Here is a 19,372-nt window from a genome sequence, read left to right on the forward strand (position 1 = left end):
CACTGGGAGTACAGGCTTGATCCTCAGCACCTGGTCATTTTACTATTAAAATTACATTTCAGAACCTCCAACTTCACTTTTTAAACTCCCAGCAGTATTACACTCCACCCTTTTCATTAGCAACAAAAGTGAGGTGTCCGCCTTCAGGCATCCCAGAATCCTTTGCAACTCCAGCTCAGCTAAGCAAGAGAGGAAACTTCCCAGGCAGGGGCACAGCAGAGAGGGGGCTGTGATCATGGAGGTGACAGCAGAAGTTAGGTGGCCTCTCTACACTGAACACCACCCAAGAGGAGGCAGGGGATCTGCTCACAGCCAGATGGGTATGGAGAAGCAGGTGGGGCTTGAAGATGCCTGAGTGCAGGTCTCTAGGTCTTTCTCTGGTGGAGACCGTGGAGTAAGGTCAGCTTCTCAGGCCACATCCCAGGGATAATGGTTCTTGCATGAGCCACCTTCTGTCCCCACTGAAAAAGCAGTATGTTTAGGTGCCAGAGGAGACTTGGCATAAACCTAGGAGCAGTTCCCATGCATCTGTATTTTCTCTTATCCCATAGAACACATAAGCCCTCAACTGGTCCCAAGCTGACCCCAATAAGATAACCTAATCAAAACAGAAAAAGAATCTCAGCTTCGCAGCTGAAAGAGGGAAGAGGAGACAGTCCTCTTGGCATCTCTTTCACTTGACTGAACTCCCATTTCTTCTCTTCCTCCCAGAACCTCCTCCCTAAGCCCTCCCCTCATCTCCCTCCCCTCAGGGGTCCCTGGAATGCCTCCATCCCTTATTGTCTGTCCTTAAAATCTTAAAGGGAAACCAGGAGGGAGACAAGGAGAGGGACTATGGGAATCTCATCCCTGGTCCTGATTAAGCTTCAATTAGAAATAAAATATGTCAATCACTCCTCCTGGAAGGGGTTTCTGCTGTCGGGGCTGGTTATGCAAAGCGCTCCAAGGTGTGTGGGGATAATCAATTAGGTCAGAGGAGGAGAAGTGTGGCACTGCTTCCCTCATTATCTGCGTGGAGCTGGGGAGCGGGGGAGCATCCCAGAGCCAGGGAGACGGAGGAGAATGAAATTATCTCCCTAAGTGATTGTCCACCTCTGGGACCAGCATATTAATGGTTTCCAATTGAATTTCTCTCTAGGGGAATACAGGAAGGGGGAGGTGGGGTACAGCTGGAAAACAACATGGAAGGACCAGAGGGCAGGTGCAACAGAAGCCAATCACCTGTCCCAGGTGAGGAATGAGGACAGGGCAGGGTCCCAGCTACCAGGCGGGCGTTCTCTGAGCACCCGGAGGACAGCCGGGCTCAAAAACTCCACTGTCTTAGCCCTGCCTGAGTTTTACAAGGTCGGCCATAGGGATTGAATGCTTGGGTAAGAATTGGATATCAGACATTTTCTGTTTTAGTTTTATTGGGAGTTTTTGCTGGAGACTTGCTTTGGGCCTAATTGTTTGTATCCTTCTAGAAATGTCCTCTGTATCCTACAATTTCTGGTTGCAGCTACCCTTCACCCTCATTGAGTGAAAATGGACAATTGTTCGTAAAAATTGTGTCTGTGATGAACTAACACCAGCTTGAGTGGAGGCAGGGCTCATACTCTGTCTAGGCTCACTTTTGACATTCATGCAATGGAGGGCTTGGATTAGATGAATTTATCCAAGCTTTCTTCCAAATCCGGTGTTGTCCAGGATTAGGCATAAAGGAAAGAACTGTGAATTCAAAGATAATTGTGGGGGTGAGGGTGCCCTTTGACCTCTCTGGATACTGCCTGTTGATCCTAATTCGCTGCTGTCCTTGGATTCAGCCAACTTGACCAATTAAAAATGCCCGTCTGGTGCCGTGGCTCATATCTGTAATCCCAGCACCTTGAGAGGCCAAAGCGGGCAGGTCACAAGGTCAATAGATCGAGACCATCCTGGCCAAAATGGTGAAACCCTGTCTCTACTAAAAATACAAAAATTAGCTGGGTGTGGTGGCATGCGCCTATAATTCCAGCTACTCTGGAGGCTGAGGTGGGAGAATCGCTTGAACCAGGGAGTCGGAGGTTGCAGTGAGCCGAAATCGCGCCACTGTACTCCAGGCTGGTGACAGAGTGAGATTCTGTTTCAAAAAAAACAAAAACAGAAACAAAAACAAAAAAATCCCTGTCTATTGCGTGATGAACCTAGCTTTGATGCAGTTGCCCCTCCCCTCTAAAGAGGCTCTCCAAAGGCCATCCCAATGGTCTGAATGGAAAACCACCACAAAGGCATCTCTTCTCGAGGTAAGGGCATGACTGGAAAGGGTCTTAAGAGTAGAGCATGGCCGGGCGCGGTGGCTCAAGCCTGTAATCCCAGCACTTTGGGAGGCCGAGACGGGCGGATCACAAGGTCAGGAAATCGAGACCATCCTGGCTAACGCGGTGAAACTCCGTCCCTACTAAAAAAAATACAAAAAACTAGCCAGGTGAGGTGGCAGGCGCCTGTAGTCCCAGCTACTCGGGAGGCTGAGGCAGGAGAATGGGGTAAACTTGGGAGGCGGAGCTTCCAGTGAGCTGAGATCCGGCCACTGCACTCCAGCCTGGGTGACAGAGCGAGACTCTGTCTCAAAAGAAAAAAAAGAGTAGAGCAGTTGTCCTCAACCAGGCAATTGTGCTTTTCCCTTGCCCCCTCCCTGGGGACATTTGACAATGTCTGGAGTCATTTTTGATCATCAGAACTAGGGTAGGGGTGCTATTGGCATCTCATAGGTAGCAGTCAGAGGTGCTGCAAAACAATCCTCCACTACAAAGAGTTAGCCAGCCCCAAATTTCAGTACTGCTGAGGTTGAGAAAGACAGAGCTGAAGCAGGGAGAGATGTCTAAGGCAGCCACAGCAAGATTTTCTCCTGCAAGCCACAGCTTTGTTGAGAGAAACATTAAAACAAGGTGCTAAGCAGAGCGTTTTTGTTCTTTAACAACTTTTGGCCCTGGAACGGGGAAGTCAGGTGAGAGAGAAAGCAAACAGAAAATTGTGTGAGCCTGAGGAAAACAGAAGAGTAGGTTTCAACTCAGCCTGGTGCCCAGGGCCGGAGTGTCTGGAGGCAGAACCTTCTGGGGTGAAAGAGTGGGAGTCACCCCCAGTGAGACGTGTGTCTGGAAAGCTGGGGCCTGTCTCCCTTGAATCTTAATGTCAGGTGCAGGTTACTAGAAGATTCTAGCAGATGAGAACTTAACTAGTGTGGCTTTTGCCTTGAATGGGTGTATTTATTTACTTGCTTATTTTTCATGTGTGTATGTGTGTGTGCGCGCGCGTGCGTGCATGTGTGTTTGTGTGTGTCCCGTGTCAGGGTGCAGGAAGGAGACAAAGGAAGGGTAAGCTCACACTCTGGGGCCGGGCGGGCCAGGACTGGAAGGCTGTGATTTCATGGCTTTTGTACTGGGTGGCAAGTCTGCATTCTCTCACTGCACCAGGCCGGTAACAAGTGGGCCCGCAGCCCTCCGGGGCCTTTGGAGTGCACTCATCTGAGAGATTGTGCTTTTCCCCGCCGCTCAGATTTATTTTGCCAAAGTTACAGGGCAATTATGGAAATGCGCCCTTTGAAGCTGGGCTGATTTCTCTTTATTTTCTTCTCCCTGACAAAGCAGAGCTTCCCTGCCTCTTGCTGGTCTCTCTGTCCTCTCTCTCTCCCTTTCCTCTTTTTTTCCTGATATTTATTAGATAGCAGGAGTTTCCAGAGGTTATGTGAAAAAATCTTTTAAATGATGATAAAAATGCAGACAGATTAAAATAATGTTACTATTATTTGTGTGTGTGTGTGTGTGTGTGTGTGTGTGTGTGAGAAAGGACTTTGATGACCAGGAGGGGAGAAATAGATTCAGAATAGCAGGAGGCAGACTTCTCCTGCCCGGATGGTGGGTGCACCCTAGTCAAGCCTGAGGCCCGCAGCAGCCTGGCTGGCCCACAGGCTGGCAGTGGACTGGTCTGGCCACCTGAGGCCCCTGCTGTGCCCCTGGAATCCACAGCTCCACAAACTAAGCAGAAGTGCTTGTCTGATTCCTCACACCTCTGGAATAAGAGGCCCAGGCTCCACATAGCAGTGTTTTCTGGGTTTGGTACATTATTTATCACTGGAGAATGGAATCTGGAGTCTCCATGTGAACCGGCCCCACTGATTTCGCTTGGCCGCCCCACTTTGCTTGATGCTGGGGCATTGAGGAAAAGTGTCTGAAGCCAGATGGCATCCACCTCAGTGCTGGTGAGGCCCGTGGAGGGGGAGAGTTGGCCCGGATTGCTGGGTGTCCGGGGGCCTCTGTTTCTATTTCTTAGAGTGGCTTTGAAGTTTTCTTTGTCCATATTTTTGTTTGCCCCTTCCTTCCTCCCTTCCTGTCTTTGGGGTGAATGGCTAGTTATCTGTGGAGAAACACCAACAGGAAGTCTTGTCACCTCCAGGAGCTGGCGTTGGCCCCGGTGCCCTGCGTAGAGTGGAGGCCGTTTCAGTGCTCACTTCCTTGGCCTGTTTCAAAATATAAAATGAACTGAGAGTGGTGGCTCAGGCCTGTAATCCCAGCACCTTGGGAAACCAAGGTGGGTGGATCACCTGAGGTCAGGAGTTTGAGACCAGCCTGGCCAACGTGGCGAAACCCGGTCTCTACTAAAAATACAGAAATTAGCTGGGCATGGTGGCGCATGCCTGTAGTCCCAGTTATTTGGGGGCTGAGGCAGGAGAATCACTTGAACCCGGGAGGTAGAGGTTGCAGTGAGCTGAGATCGCGTCATTGCCCTCTAACCTGGGCAACAAGAGCAAAACCCCATCTCAAAAAACAAATAAAAATAAAAATAGAATAGAGTAAAGTATGTGCTGATGATGTGAGAGACCTCTTCTCTGCACTGTCCATACATTTTATTTAATGTTCATAGCCCCTCTATGGAAGGCAGTATTATTATCTCACTTTCACAGATGAGGAAACTAAGGCTTGGAGTTGAGCGGGGCAGAAGGATGGGGGTATCAGGAAACTCTTCTGGAAACACAGAGCAATCTCTATGGATTAGACAAAGTCAAGGCAGAACATTCCATAAGGCGTGATGTCATCTGAACCGCAAGGGGAATATGTGTGTGTGCGCGCACAAGAAGCTGGTAAGAGTGGTTCCCTCAGGGAAAGGAGCTGGCAGCTGGGAGTTGACAGGACTGTTTTCCAGGGTTATCCCTCTGCTCCTTTTGAATCATGCGACAGCTCTTTAAAAAGCTGTTTTGTGTGTATTTTTTATTTTATTTTATTTTATGTTTTTGCACGCAGTCTTGCTCTGTGGCCTAGGCCAGAGTACAGTGGTGGGATCTCGGCTTACTGCAACCTCCACCTCCCGAGTTCAAGCGATTCTCATGCCTCAGTCTCTCGAGTAGCTGGGATTACAGGTACACACCACCACACCTGGCTAAATTTTCTATTTTTTCACCATGTTGCCCAGGCTGATCTTTAACTGCTGGATTCAAGCAATCTTCCCGCCTTCGTCTCCCAAAGTACTATGATTACAGGCGTTAGCCATCGTGCCTGGCCTATTTTGCTTGTTTTAAAATAAATAAAATGCATCTGGGAGAGGAGAGAGAAAGAGAAACGCAAGAAACCACCTTCTCCGGATCTCTCAGCGAAGTTGAAAATGACTCACTTGTTGGACACCACAGATATTCACAAAGCACCTGTGTAGGAACATGCACCTCAGGCGTGGTGCTCCAGAAGATGGAACCCAGAATCAGACTGCCTTCGTTCAAATCCCAGCTGCATCACGCTCTAACTGTGGAACCTTGGGGTACCAACTTCACCTCTCTGAGCTTGGCTCCCTCCTAAAATAGAAAGAATAATTATATTACCTTTCTCATAGGCTGCTGAGAAAATGAAGTGAGTGAATTCATGCCAAAAGCAACGCATCATTCATAATGCTTGGCCTCATGCATAATCATTAACTAATACATTACATATGTTATTTTTATTGATTATAACAACCACCCTAGGCCATAAGCATAATTGTCCCCATTTTATAGATAGGTAAATCCAAGCTCAGCCACTTGTTCAGCATGGTCCATCAAGGGTGGAGCCAGCACTGATTCAGGGCTTTCTGACTCTGGAATGGACAGGCATGCATTCGTCTGTGCTGGAATCTACACTGGTTCATGCATCGAGATTTGGAGTGCAGTGTTCTGCAGCTGTGAACTCACTTTAATCCCATGCTATCCCTCTACTTGACCTACCTGATGTTCACGGGCGTGACACTGTCTTGGATGGGCCAGGGTCACGTGCAGCCCTAGCACATTGCATCCACCTGCCTCCACTGTGGAAGACAGAATGCAAGGGCATCTGAGAGCTGTGTCAGGAATAACCTGGAATCTGTTGTCCTCTCTCCTCTCTCTCTCTCTCTTTTTTTTTGAAATGGAGTCACCCTCTATAGGCCAGGCTGCAGTGCGGTGGCATGATCTTGGCTCGCTGCAACCTCTGCCTCCCAGGTTCAAGCAAGTCTCCTGCCTCCGCCTCCTGAGTACCTGGTATTACAGGCACCTGCCAGCATATCCAGCTAATTTTTGTGTTTTTAATAGAGACAGGGTTTCACCGTGTTGGCCAGGCTGTCTTGAAATCCTGACCTCAGGTGATCTGCCCAGCCTCAGCCTCCCAAAGTGCTGGGATTACAGGCTTAAGCCACTGCACCCGGCCCTCTCATTTATTCTTTCAATAGGAACAGGACAGGACGAAGATCTCTGTCCACTCCTTTAATTGCTTCTCATCTTCACTCCTGGTGGAAGGAGGCTTTGGGGGTAATTGCACATTGAAATTTTGCTGTGAGAAGCCATCTACATTAGCAGGAGAAAGGCTTGCTTTCCTTCTAGATTTTCGCTCCTCAATGTGTGGTCCCTGGACCAGCACCCGTAGCATCAGCCTGGGAGCTGGTTAGAAATGTGAATTCTCAGGCCCCTTCCAGGTCCACTCAATCAGAATTTGCATTTTCCTAGGAGTACCTGTGTGATGCCAGTGCAATCTTTTTTGTCTTTTTTTTTTTTTTTTTTTTTTGAGATATGGTCTCACTCTATCACCCAGGCTGGAATGCAGTGATATGATTATAACATTAGCCTACAGTTAGGCAAAATCATCTAACACAAAGCCTGTTTTGTTTATATTTTATTTTATTTTATTTTATTTTTGAGACAGAGCCTCGTTCTGTCACCCAGGTTGGAGTGCAGTGGCACGATCTTGGCTCACTGCAAACTTCTACCTCCCAGGTTCAAGCGATTCTCCTGCTTCAGCCTCCCGAGTAGCTGGGACTATAGACATGCACCGCCATGCCCAGCTAATTCTTATATTTTTCATAGAGATGGGGTTTCACCATGTTGGCCAGGCTGGTCTCGAACTCCTGACCTCAAGTTATCTGCCCGTCTTGGGATTACAGGCGGGAGCCAACACACCTGGCCACAACACCTGTTTTATAATAAAGTGTTGATTATCTCTCATACTGCATATTTCCAGCCTGGGAAAATATTACATTGCAATGGTTTTGCACCATTGTAAAGCCAAAAAATCGTAAGTTGAACCATCGTAAGTTTGAAATTATTATTTAAATTAATTGTATCTGTTTCTTTATAGGTTTTAAATGTAATTATTAGAATTTTTTTGAGACTCTGTTGCCCAGGCTGGAGTACAATGGCACAATCTCTGCTCATTGCAACCTCCGCCTCCCAGGATTTTCTCTCTCAAGTGATTCTCCTGCCTCAGCCTCTTGAGTAGCTGGGATTACAAGTGTGAGCCACCACACCCTGCTAATTTTTGTGTTTTTAGTAGAGATGGGGTTTCACCATGTTAGCCAGGCTGGTCTCAAATGCCTGACCTCAGGTGAGCCGCCCGCCTTGTTATCTCAAAGTGCTGGGATTACAGGCATGAGCCACAGCCTCCGGCCAGAAATTTTTAAATGACGTACATGGCACATGTTGTTCCTAGTGGGCAGCACTGACCTCAAAAGACTGAGGTGCAGGAGTCCATATTCCAGCACCACTGTTTGCCAGTTAATGCACCTTGAGCAAATTAGCTTAGCCACACTAAGCCTCAGTGCTGTCCTTTGTAAATAATCATAACTAGCATTTATTGTATAGCTTGCATGTGTTAAGCACATATAGCAATGTATCCAATCTTTACGAGGTCCAATGAAGTAGGTACTACAATTACCTCCATTTTGCAGCTGGAGAAACGGAGGCTCAGGAAGATATAATTCACCAAAGCCACAGCCCCAGGAAGTGGGGGTAGGTATAATTGAACCCAAGTAGTCTGGCTCCCAACACTCTGTTACAAAATCACTATACTGCCATGAACACAGCAATAGCACCTGTTGCACGGGATTGCCACGGAGAATTTCACTGAGGCAATGATGTATGCAAAGCCCTTAGTATTGCACCAGACACCATATCAGTAAGCTCCATAGTGATAGTTGATATTATTTAACAAAGGACTGTTTACTAAAAAAAAAAAAAAAAAAAAAAAAAAAAAAAAATTGTCAAATGATGCTATGCAAAGCACTGACCTGCTTTGGTGGGAGTTACACATTGAGGCACTGTATCAATTATCCATTGATGCATAACCAATGATCCCAAAACCTGGTAACATAAAACAACAAACATGTATTATCTCACAGTTCCTGTGCCTCAGAAATTCAGGAGCAGCTTAACTGGGTGGTTCTGGCTTGGGTTTTCTCATGAGGTGGCGGTCATGATGTCACACAGGGTTGCAGTCATCTGGAGGCTTGACTGAGACTGGGACATCCACTTCCAAGATGACTCATTCACATAGTTGTGGGAAGGAGGTTTCTGATCATTACCATGTGATCCCCTCCACTGAGCTGCTTGAGTATCCACACAACATGGCAGCCAACTGCCCCCAGAGCCAGTCATCCAAGAGAGAACAAGATAGAAGCCACAGTGTCTCTTATCACCTAGCTTTGGAAGTCTCATTCTGCCATTTCTGCAATATCCTATTTTGATTACACAAATCAGCCCTATTCAATATGGGAGAAGACTACACAAGAGCACTAATGCCAAGAGTCAGGGGTCACTGGGGCCATCCTGGAGGCTGGCTACTTGTCACTGATACATCTATGTAGCTTAATTTAGCTCCTGCTTTCCTTTCTAGGAAAACACACCTCTGGAATTTCAAAAGACCAGGTGCCTAAGAGCCCAGGACAGAAACCTGATTCAAACCTTCCTTTTAAAAGGATGATTTGTTGGTTTTATTAGTTCACATAGCTGAGGAAAACAAACGTGGAAAAATAATAATATCTGACATTTACTGAGCACATATTACATGCTAAGCACATGCTTCAACTCACCTAATCCTTATAAAGACCTTATGAGGCAGGTGCTGAACGTAAAACAGGAAGCAATCCAGGGATCTGAAAGCACTGGTAACTTCTTTATTCATTTCAGCTTCTGTCCCAGTGCTGATCTTCTCTCAGACTCCTCCAGGTGGCAGGTACACAGTCATCATTAACTCAGTGGCCATGGCCTGAGAGTTGCTGATGCAAAGGGAAAGAAATGGTTTCTCTTGCCTAGTTTCAGTTGTGAAATCCCAAGGAAAACTTCTGATTGGCTCAGCTTCCATCATATGTTCATTACTCGGCCAACCATAACGGCCAGAGGGAGTGACAGGAAGTGGCCATTCCTTGGAGAAACTAGGGGTGATTCTATCATAAAAAGGGGTGGGGGAGAGTAGATCAGGCAGACACAACCACTGAAGGAGGACAGTACAGGAGATTTACAGGAAGAAGATCTGTGAAGAGGTTTGGAAGGAGTTAAGAAGGGAAAGCAATCAGTCATTTTTCCAAAGGCCAGTCTGCAGGGCTGGGACTGAGCACAGGCTGAAATCAAGGTTGGACCATCTCTCAGCCCTTCTCAAGCCCTCCAGGCCTAGCAGTCTCCATCTGATCCCATATGGGAAATGGGCATGGAAGATGCCACACCTTCTCAAGCTTTCCCTAGGAAAAGGGGTGGGTGAACTGGCCTGAAGAATCTGAGGTCAGACCCAAAGTAGCCCCTCACTGGCAGGAAGGTTCTTTTTGGTCTCACTTTTTGTCTTAAACGTATCAGAGTTTGCATCACACTCCAGGATACTTTACTGTGTGTCTTGTTATAAAGGTAGTTTATTCTGTAAAGACCTTTAAATAAAATGGTTAATTCAGGGCCTATATTCACTCTGTGGCCTTGGTAGCTGCTGGGATGCCGCTGTGTACCATAGAGCTCTCAGTGCCCTGATTCAAGAAGCTTGGGCACATATGGTTGGCAAATCCAGACCCCAATGGCATGGAGTGCGGCAAAGGGCAGAAGGATGGCATTGATGTGGGATACTCCCGGGGGATTCATACTTTGCCCAAAGCCAGCTTGACATTCCCCCTTCTCTTCATTGAGCCTCCATCCCTGTTCTTCATTCACACTTGAACCGGAACTGGGGAGGGGGTGCATCTTGGGGCCGAGAGACTATCCTGGTGCTGGGTACATCCCAGGACCCAGTATTAATAAACACTCAATAGATATTCACCAAATGCATTGCTGCTTTAGAATTCAGCAATAAAGTTAGATATTTCCTAAAAATGTCTTTTAGGTCTTTATGAAAATCACTTTGGAAATATTTCATAAAATAAGAAAAAATGATCAACTACAATCATAAAAAATAATAATTTTGTAAAAATATTCGAATAATTATCAAATATTGTAACTGTTTATATATAATTATAAAATTTAGCAATTATAAAAGACAGTAAGAGTTGTCCTTTGTTCAGCTTTTCCATGTAACAGACTTGGCATTGTTTTCCTATACGAGGTCAGTTTGAGAGTAAGGTTTGAAAACAGCAGTCACTCTATTTTTTATTGCCCTATATCCTCTCCTTGCCACAACTGAGTGCCCTAAATATATATGCAGCTCCTCCTGACCCCCACCCAAATATTAAGTCACCGTCGACTAGCCTTTTGGGAGGCCAAGGCAGGCGGATCACCTGAGCTCAGGAGTTGGAGACCAGCCTGGGCAACAAAGTGAAACCCCATCTCTACTAAAACACAAAAAACTTAGCAGGGCATAGTGGTGCATGCCTGCAGTCCCAGCTACTTAGGAGGCTGAGGCAGAATAGCTTGAACCTGGGAGGTGGAGGTTGCAGTGAGCCGAGATCTCACCACTGCACTCCAGTCTAGGCAGCAAAAAACAAACAAAAAACAGGCACGATTGAGACTATGGGGTCAGCCAGCAAGGCTGGGACTGGGGTACCCTGACGTACACTCTCACTGATTCTCCTAAGATGCTCTTTTTTTTGCCTACACAGTGGTCAAGCCAGGAGGTCTCCACACCAGGCTCTGTTCTTCTGGCGGGCCCCTGACCTTTTGTGTCCTGGAATACAGCAGAAGAGCAGGATGGCACGGCCCTGCTGGAAACAGCACTTGGGAAAAGGCCACAGACTCAACTGCTTGTTCCACAGCACGCACGAGGGCCACTGCCAAAAATATAATTACCCAGAAATGTGGAACTGAGACAATGCAGCAGAGGAGACTGAGCAGGGACAGTAGGGGAGGGACAGAGAGGCTGGAGGAAGTAGGGCTGGTTCTGAGGGACAGACAGAGTCCCTCTCAGTGGCCCAGTGAGCTGTGGCTGGGGAATAAGAGGCCCCAGGCACCAGGAAAGATGGATCTGCAAACTAGAAGCTTCTAAGGAAGTTGACTTGACTCTCTAATCTTTCTGGAAAGAGAGAAGCCCTTTCCATCCTGCAAAATTGTGAACGGTCACTTTGTAATGGAAGAATCAGGCCATCTTCCCTAAAGAGAAGTAGAGGAGGAACCCACGCAGCTCTCCTCTGCCCACTCCGTGTTAGGCAAAACTAATCTCCCTGCTTCTCAGAGGGGATGGGAACAAAAGGTGGGCTACAAGCTCATCTGTGGAGAAACTATAGAGGAATATTCGCTGAGATCTTTGACCCAGAGGCTTAGTGCAACTGCTAAGCTCATTTCAGGTCGCGTGACACTCTTGTGCCAGTCCTCACTGGTGTGATTTTTCAGCTTTCAGTCCTCACAGAAAAGCTGGCATTCGTCTTTGCTCTAATAATGCCCCTATCAACGTACAATCTATAATAAATGATTATTAATGACAAGTTGTGGGGCACTTCTGAATTGCTATGACTATCTCCAACCCTGAGAATGTGTCCTAACACACACCAATGCATAGATGTGACATTGGAAATATTTAGTGAATGGGGCCTCAACTGCATCAGAACCAGCAACCAAGCAGCAGTAAGAACCAAAGGGACAAGGTTCTGAGACATTATCCTGTGCCTGGCATTGACAGGTTGGTTTATGAGTCATGGGAATCTCCAGGAGGTCCCAGGGAAGCACCAGAGCAGAAGAGGGGACACTTGGGGATTTCAGGGCAGTGCTATTTACCAATTGACATGGAACTATTTCTTTATTTTTAAAACAGAGAGGCCAGACGCAGTGCCTCACGCCTGTAATCCCAGTACTTTGGAAGGCAGAGGCAAGCGGATCACTTGAGGTCAGGAGTTTGAGACCAGCCGGGCCAACATGGTGAAACCCTGTCTTACTAAAAACACAAAAATTAGCCGGGTGTGGTAGCACTCACCTATAATCCCAGCTACTAGGGAGGCTGAGGTAGGAGAATCACTTAAGCCTGGGAGACAGATTGCGGTGAGCCGAGATCTCGCCACTGCACTCCAGTCTGGGTGGCAGAGCAAGACTCTGTCTTAAAAAAATAAATAAATAAAAATAAATTTAAAAAAATAAAAACAGAGCCAACTGAATATCCACATATGAAACCATGAAGTTGCATCCCTTCTTCACACCATGTGCAAAAATTAACTTAAAACGTACCATAGACTTAATGGTAAGAGCTAAAACTATAAAATCCTTAGAAGAAAATATAGATATAAATGTTTGTAACCTTGGACCAAGGAAAGCCTTCTTAGACACCAAAAACACAAGAAACCTGGGAAGAAATAGATCAAAATACAAAACTTGTATGCAAAGGATGGCACCAAGAAAGTAGAAAGATAACCAACGGAATGAAGGGGAATATTGGCAAGTTATATATCTGATAAGGGAATCATATCTTGAATGCAGAAAGAACTACTACAGCCCAGAAATAAAAGACAAACAAATATGAAAATGGCAAAGGATCTCAATAGACAGTTCTCCAAAGATAATATACAAATGGCCAAGAAACACGTAAAAAGATGTCCAACAACATTAGCCATTAGAGAAATGCAAATCAAAACCACAATAAGATACTACTTTGCACCTGCTAGGATGGCTATAATTTTTAAAATGAAAAATCATAAGTGTTGGCAAGAATATGGAGAAATTGTCACCCTCATACAATATTGATGGGAATGCAAAATAATATAATGCCTTTGAAAAGCAGTTTGACAGTTACTAAAAAAAATTAAGCAGTTTCCTTATGACCCAGAAATTCCACTTCTATGTATATATCCAAATGAATAAAAATGTGTCCATATAAAAAAACTTGCACATAAATATTTATAGCAGCATTATTAATAATAACCAAAAATGGAAACAACTCATATGTTTATCAACTGATGAACAGATAAGCAATGTTGGTATAGCCATCCAGTGGAATGCTATTTAACCATAAAAAGGAATGAAGCACCAATACATACTCCAGCATGAGTGAACTCTGAAACCATGCTAAGTGAAAGAAGCCAGTTGCAAAAGATCACATATTATATGATGCTGTTTATGTGAAATGTCCAGAATAGGCAAATCCATAGAGACAGAAAAAAGATTAGTGGTTGCCTAGGGTCACAGGGACTGGGAAGAAATGAGGGTGACTGCTAATGGGTACATAGTTTCTTTTTAGAGTGATGAAAATGTTCTAATATTGACTGTACTGATGGTTATACAACTCTGTGAATATACTACATGCTGTAGAACTGTGCACATTAAATGGGTGAATTGCATAATATGTGAATTCTATCCCTGGAAAGTCATTAGATGTGCCACATTGGCCAATACACAAACATGCTATTTAAAAATGTAGACATGAGTGTGCATGAGTGCATGCACAAATACACCCCAAGCAGACACAAACATGAGAAGAAGAAATTGAGAGAAACTGATCAATACGAATGACTGTGAATGTTTTTTACAAGGGTGGCCACAAAGAGTGAATTCTTGCTGCATAGTTTTGGCATAGGAGGTCCTGCTGAAAATACATATAATTTTACCTCCCCAAAAGAATAAGAAGCTTTTGTGCCCTCAAATAATTATGTTCTGGAACTTTCTTATTTGGGCAGTTTCTAGGCGTTGTACCTGTATCCCTATTATTACAGAAATAGGACTCCCAATGGTAATATTTGAAGAGACATCTACATGAAGCTTATAAAATCCTGGTGCTGTTTCCCCCTCAGAAAGAACAGTCTCCCTGCCATACTAGCAAACTGCTTCTGCCTAACACCAACTGATGAGAGGCAGTGGAAGAAGATGCTCTCTGGGAAATTATAATGCAATGATTCAGTTCCATGTCTGGGAAAGATGGAGGCCTTGTAGCTCACATCCAGGCCACGGCAGGGAGCCCTGAGTTATACACTGTGTGGGGACATGAGGGAAGGCTATTTGCCAAGCAGAATAAATCCATGTCTTTCTCAGAGGGGCCTCCAAAGTAACAAATGCACTCACTGATTAAATGCAATTCCAGGGCAGATGAGTTTGGGTTCAGGAAAACAATGTGGCCTGCTCAATGACTCATCTTTTGTGCTGCTGCACACTGTCACCACACTTGACTGTGCTGCCACTACTGATATCTGACATTTGTTGAGCACAATGATAAATACTTACACGCTTATCTCATTTCATCCTCAGAACCACTCAATGAGGTCAATGCCATCATCACGACCACTTTGCAGGTAGAGAACTGAGGTCCAAGGGGGCAGATGAAGTTTTGAACCCAGTTCTGCCTGACACTATTGCCAAGTCATCAGCACTTGTGCTTCAAAAGCAGGAGCTCTGAATACAGGCTTACAAACCAAGAGGGGAGGAACGGCAGAGGAAGGGAGAAGCTTGTTCCTTGTTTTCTTTGGTCATGGCATTGAATTATTGTTGAAATTCTCGAGAGGCAACATTTCTGAATATAAGAAGCATATGAGAGAAATATCCTCATCCAAGATACAGGAAGAAAAGAAATTGGAGAAATTATACTGAAAAACAAAATCTCTCTGCACATGTTTAGGGAAGACAGAAGGAGCAGGGCCAAGTGAGGAAGATAAGACTACAGAGATGCCAATCAAAGACTGGTCCAGGTCCTCTTACCTTAGTCCACTCCACAACACAGACAGAAACCCCTCACCTCATGTTCCAGCAGCAACCAAAAGGTCCTCCTATGAAGGGCACTGCCTCCTTCTCTTTTCCTTCTCCCTGCACTCCATTCAGGGATCCTACCCATAGATGAATGAGAACAGGTTTAGAAAACACATTTGCCCACTGTAGACTTTACCTGAAGTTTCTCAGTAGATCCACACTGAGCCACTGGGAGAAGTCTGTGGGACAAGAAGGAGAACATCAGCTGGGTGCAGTGGCTCACACCTGTAATCCCAGTACTTTGGGAGGCTGAAGCAGGAGGATGACTTGAAGCTGGGAGTTTGAAACCAGTCTGGTCAACATAGCAAGATCCCATCTCTACAAAAGAAAAAATCTAAAAATTATCCAGGCATGGTAGCATGTACCAGTAGTCTCAGCTATTCAAAAGGCTGAGTCAGGAGGATCACTTGAGCCCAGGAGTTTGAGGCTGCAGTGAGCTGTGATTGCACCCCTGCACTCCAGCCTGGGCAGCAGAGCAAGACCTGTCAAAAAAAAAAAAAAAAGAAGAAGAAGAAAAGAAGAAGAAGAAGGAGAAGAAGGAGAAGAGGAAGAAGAGGAAGAAGAGGAAGAAGAGGAGGAGGAGGAGGGAAGGAGGAGGAGGAGGAGGAGGAGGAAGAAGAAGAAGAAGAAAAACATTGACTGGGGCCAGAAGGAGTAACTGAAGTTTCAGCACCAAGTCTAATGGGCCACCACTTTGGTTTCCTTCTTTATTTATTTATTTATTTTTATTTATTTTTTTTTTTTTGAAACAGAGTCTCGCTCTGTTGCCGGGCTGGAGTGCAGTGGCCGGATCTCAGCTCACTGCAAGCTCCGCCCCCCGGGTTTACGCCATTCTCCTGCCTCAGCCTCCCAAGTAGCTGGGACTACAGGCGCCCGCCACCTCGCCCAGCTTGTTTTTTGTATTTTTTAGTAGCGACGGGGTATCACCATGTTAGCCAGAATGGTCTCGATTTCCTGACCTCGTGATCCGCCCGTCTCGGCCTCCCAAAGTGCTGGGATTACAGGCTTGAGCCACCACGCCCAGCCTCCCTCTTTTATTACAGATTTTATTTTGACATAATTTCAGATCTACAGAAAAGCTGCAAGAATTGTAAAAATAATTTATAGGATGCCCCAATTAAAAGACACAGACTGGCAAATTGGATAGAGTCACGACCCATCAATGTGCTGTATTCAGGAGACCCATCTCATGTGCAAAGACACACATAGGCTCAAAATGAAGGGATGGAAGAATATTCATCAAGCAAATGGAAAGTGAAAAAAAGCAGGAGTTGCAATCCTAATCTCTGATAAAACAGACTTTAAACCAACAAAGATCAAAAGAGACAAAGAAGGGTGTTACATAATGGTAAAGAGATCAATGCAGCAAGAAGAGCTATCTATCCTAAATACATATGCACCCAATACAGGAGCACCCAGATTAATAAAGCAAGTTCTTAGAGATCCACAAAGAGACTTAGACTCCCACACAATAATAGTGGGAGACTTTAACACCCCATTGTCAATATTACACAGATCAACATGACAGAAAATTAACAGGGATATTCAGGACTTGAACTCAGCTCTGGATCAAGTGGACCTAATAGACATCTACAGAACTCTCCACCCCAAATCAAGAGAATATACATTCTTCTCAGCACCTCATTACACTTATTCTAAAATTGACCACATAATTTGAAGCAAAACACTCCTCAGCAAACACAAAAGAATGGAAATCATTACAGTCTCTCAGGCCACAGTGCAATCAAAGTAGAACTCAGGATTAAGAAATTCACTCAAAACCTTACAACTACATAGAAACTGAACAACCCGCTTCTGAATGACTACTGGGTAAATAAAGAAATGAAGGCAGAAATAAAGATGTTCTTTGAAAGCAATGAGAACAAAGACACAATGTACCAGAATCTCTGGGACACATTTAAAGCAGTGTGTAGAGGGAAATTTATAGCACTAAATGCCCACAAGAGAAAGCAGGAAAGATCTAAAATTGACACCCTAATATCAAAATTAAAGAACTAGAGAAGCAACAGCAAACAAATTCAAAAACTAGCAGAACACATGAAATAACTAAGATCAGAGCAGAACTGAAGGAGATGGAGACACGAAAAACCCTTCAAAAAATTCATGAATCCAGGAGCTGTTTTTTTGAAAAAAATAAACAAAATAGATAGACTGCTAACCAGACCAATAAAGAAGAAAAGAGAGAAGAATCAAATAGATGCAATAAAAAAAGATATAGGGGATATCACCACTGACCCCACAGAAAAACAAACTACCATCAGAGAATACTACAAACACCTCTGTGCAAATACACTAGAAAATATAGAAAAAATGGATAAATTCCTGGACTCATACACCCTCCCAAGTCTAAGCCAGGAAGAAGCTGAATCCCTGAATAAACCAATAACAAGTTCTGAAACTGAGGCAGTAATTAACAGCCTACAAACCAAAAAAAGTCCAGGACCAGACAGATTCACAGCCGAATTCTACCAGAGGTACAAGAGGAGCTGGTACTATTCCTTCTGAAACTATCCCAAGCAACAGAGAAAGAGGGAATCCTCGCTAATTCATTTTATGAAGCTAGCGTCACCCTGATGCCAAAACTTGGCAGAGACACAACAAAAAAAGGAAATTTCAGGTCAATATCCCTGATGAACATCAATACCAAAATCCTCAATAAAATCCTGGCAAACTGAATCCAGCAGCACATCAAAAAGCTTATCCACCACGATCAAGTTGGCTTCATCGCTGGGATGCAAGGCTGGTTCAACATACGCAAATCAATAAACACAATCCATCACATAAACAAAACCAATGACAAGAACCACATGATTATCTCAATAGATGCAGAAAAGGCCTTTGATAAAATTCAACACCCCTTCATGCTAAAAACTCTCAATAAACTAGGTATCAATGGAACATATCTCAAAATAATAAGAGCTATTTATGACAAACCCACAGCCAATATCATGCTGAATGAGCAAAAACTAGAAGCATTCCCTTTGAAAACTGGCACAAGACAAGGATATCCTCTCTCACCACTCCTATTCAACATAGTATTGGAAGTTCTGGCCAGGGCAATCAGGCAAGAGAAAGCAATAAAGCGTATTCGCATAGGAAGACAGGAAGTCAAATAGTCTCTGTTTGCAGGTGACATGATTGTATATTTAGAAAACCCCATCATCTCAGCCCAAAATCTCCTTAAGCTGATAAGCAACTTCAGCAAAATCTCAGGATACAAAATCAATGTGCAAAAATCACAAGCATTCCTATACACCAATAACAGACAAACAGAGAACCAAATCATGAGTGAACTCCCATTCACAATTGCTACTAAGAGAGTAAAATACCTAGGAATCCAGCTTAAAGGGATGTGAAGGATCTCTTCAGGGAGGACTACAAACCACTGCTCAAGGAAATAAGAGAGGACACAGACAAATGGAAAAACGTTCTATGCTCATGGATAGGAAGAATCAGTATCATGAAAGTGGCCATACTGCCCAAAGTAATTTATAGATTCAATGCTATCCCCATCAAACTACCACTGAATTGGAAAAAGCTACTTTAAAGTTCATATGGAACCAAAAAAGAGCTCACATAGTCAAAACAATCCTGGGCAAGAAGAACAAAGCTGGAGGCATCATGCTACCTGACTTCAAACTATACTACAAGGCTACAGTAACCAAAACAGCATGGTACTGGTAGCAAAACCGATATATAGACCAATGGAACAGAACAGAGGCCTCAGAAATAACACCACACGTCTACAACCATCTGATCTTTGACAAACCTGACACACACAAGTAATGAGGAAAAGACTCCCTATTTAATAAACAGTGTTGGGAAAACAAGCTAGCCATATGCAGAAAACTGAAACTGGATCCCTTCCTTATATCTTATACAAAAATCAACTCAAGATGGATCAAAGACTTAAATGTAAGACCTAGGACCATAAAAATCCTAAAAGAAAACCTGGGCAATACCATTCAGGACACAAACAACCCCATCAAAAAAAAAAAAAAAAAAAAA

General features: G+C 44.5%; 1 long non-coding RNA gene across 1 annotated transcript in view; it reads left to right on the forward strand.

The window, feature by feature from the left end:
* Window positions 1–9,632: 9,632 nt before the first annotated feature.
* Window positions 9,633–19,372, forward strand: part of LOC108531279 (uncharacterized) — a 27,884-nt gene continuing 18,144 nt past the window's right edge. Inside the window, exon 1 of the long non-coding RNA XR_001886121.1 lies at window positions 9,633–9,994. This is a non-coding gene — a long non-coding RNA (uncharacterized LOC108531279). The remainder of the gene's footprint in view (window positions 9,995–19,372) is intronic.

The sequence above is a fragment of the Rhinopithecus bieti genome, unplaced genomic scaffold (assembly GCF_001698545.2).
Source record: "Rhinopithecus bieti isolate Rb0 unplaced genomic scaffold, ASM169854v2 scaffold_8911, whole genome shotgun sequence".
Taxonomy (NCBI): domain Eukaryota; kingdom Metazoa; phylum Chordata; class Mammalia; order Primates; family Cercopithecidae; genus Rhinopithecus; species Rhinopithecus bieti.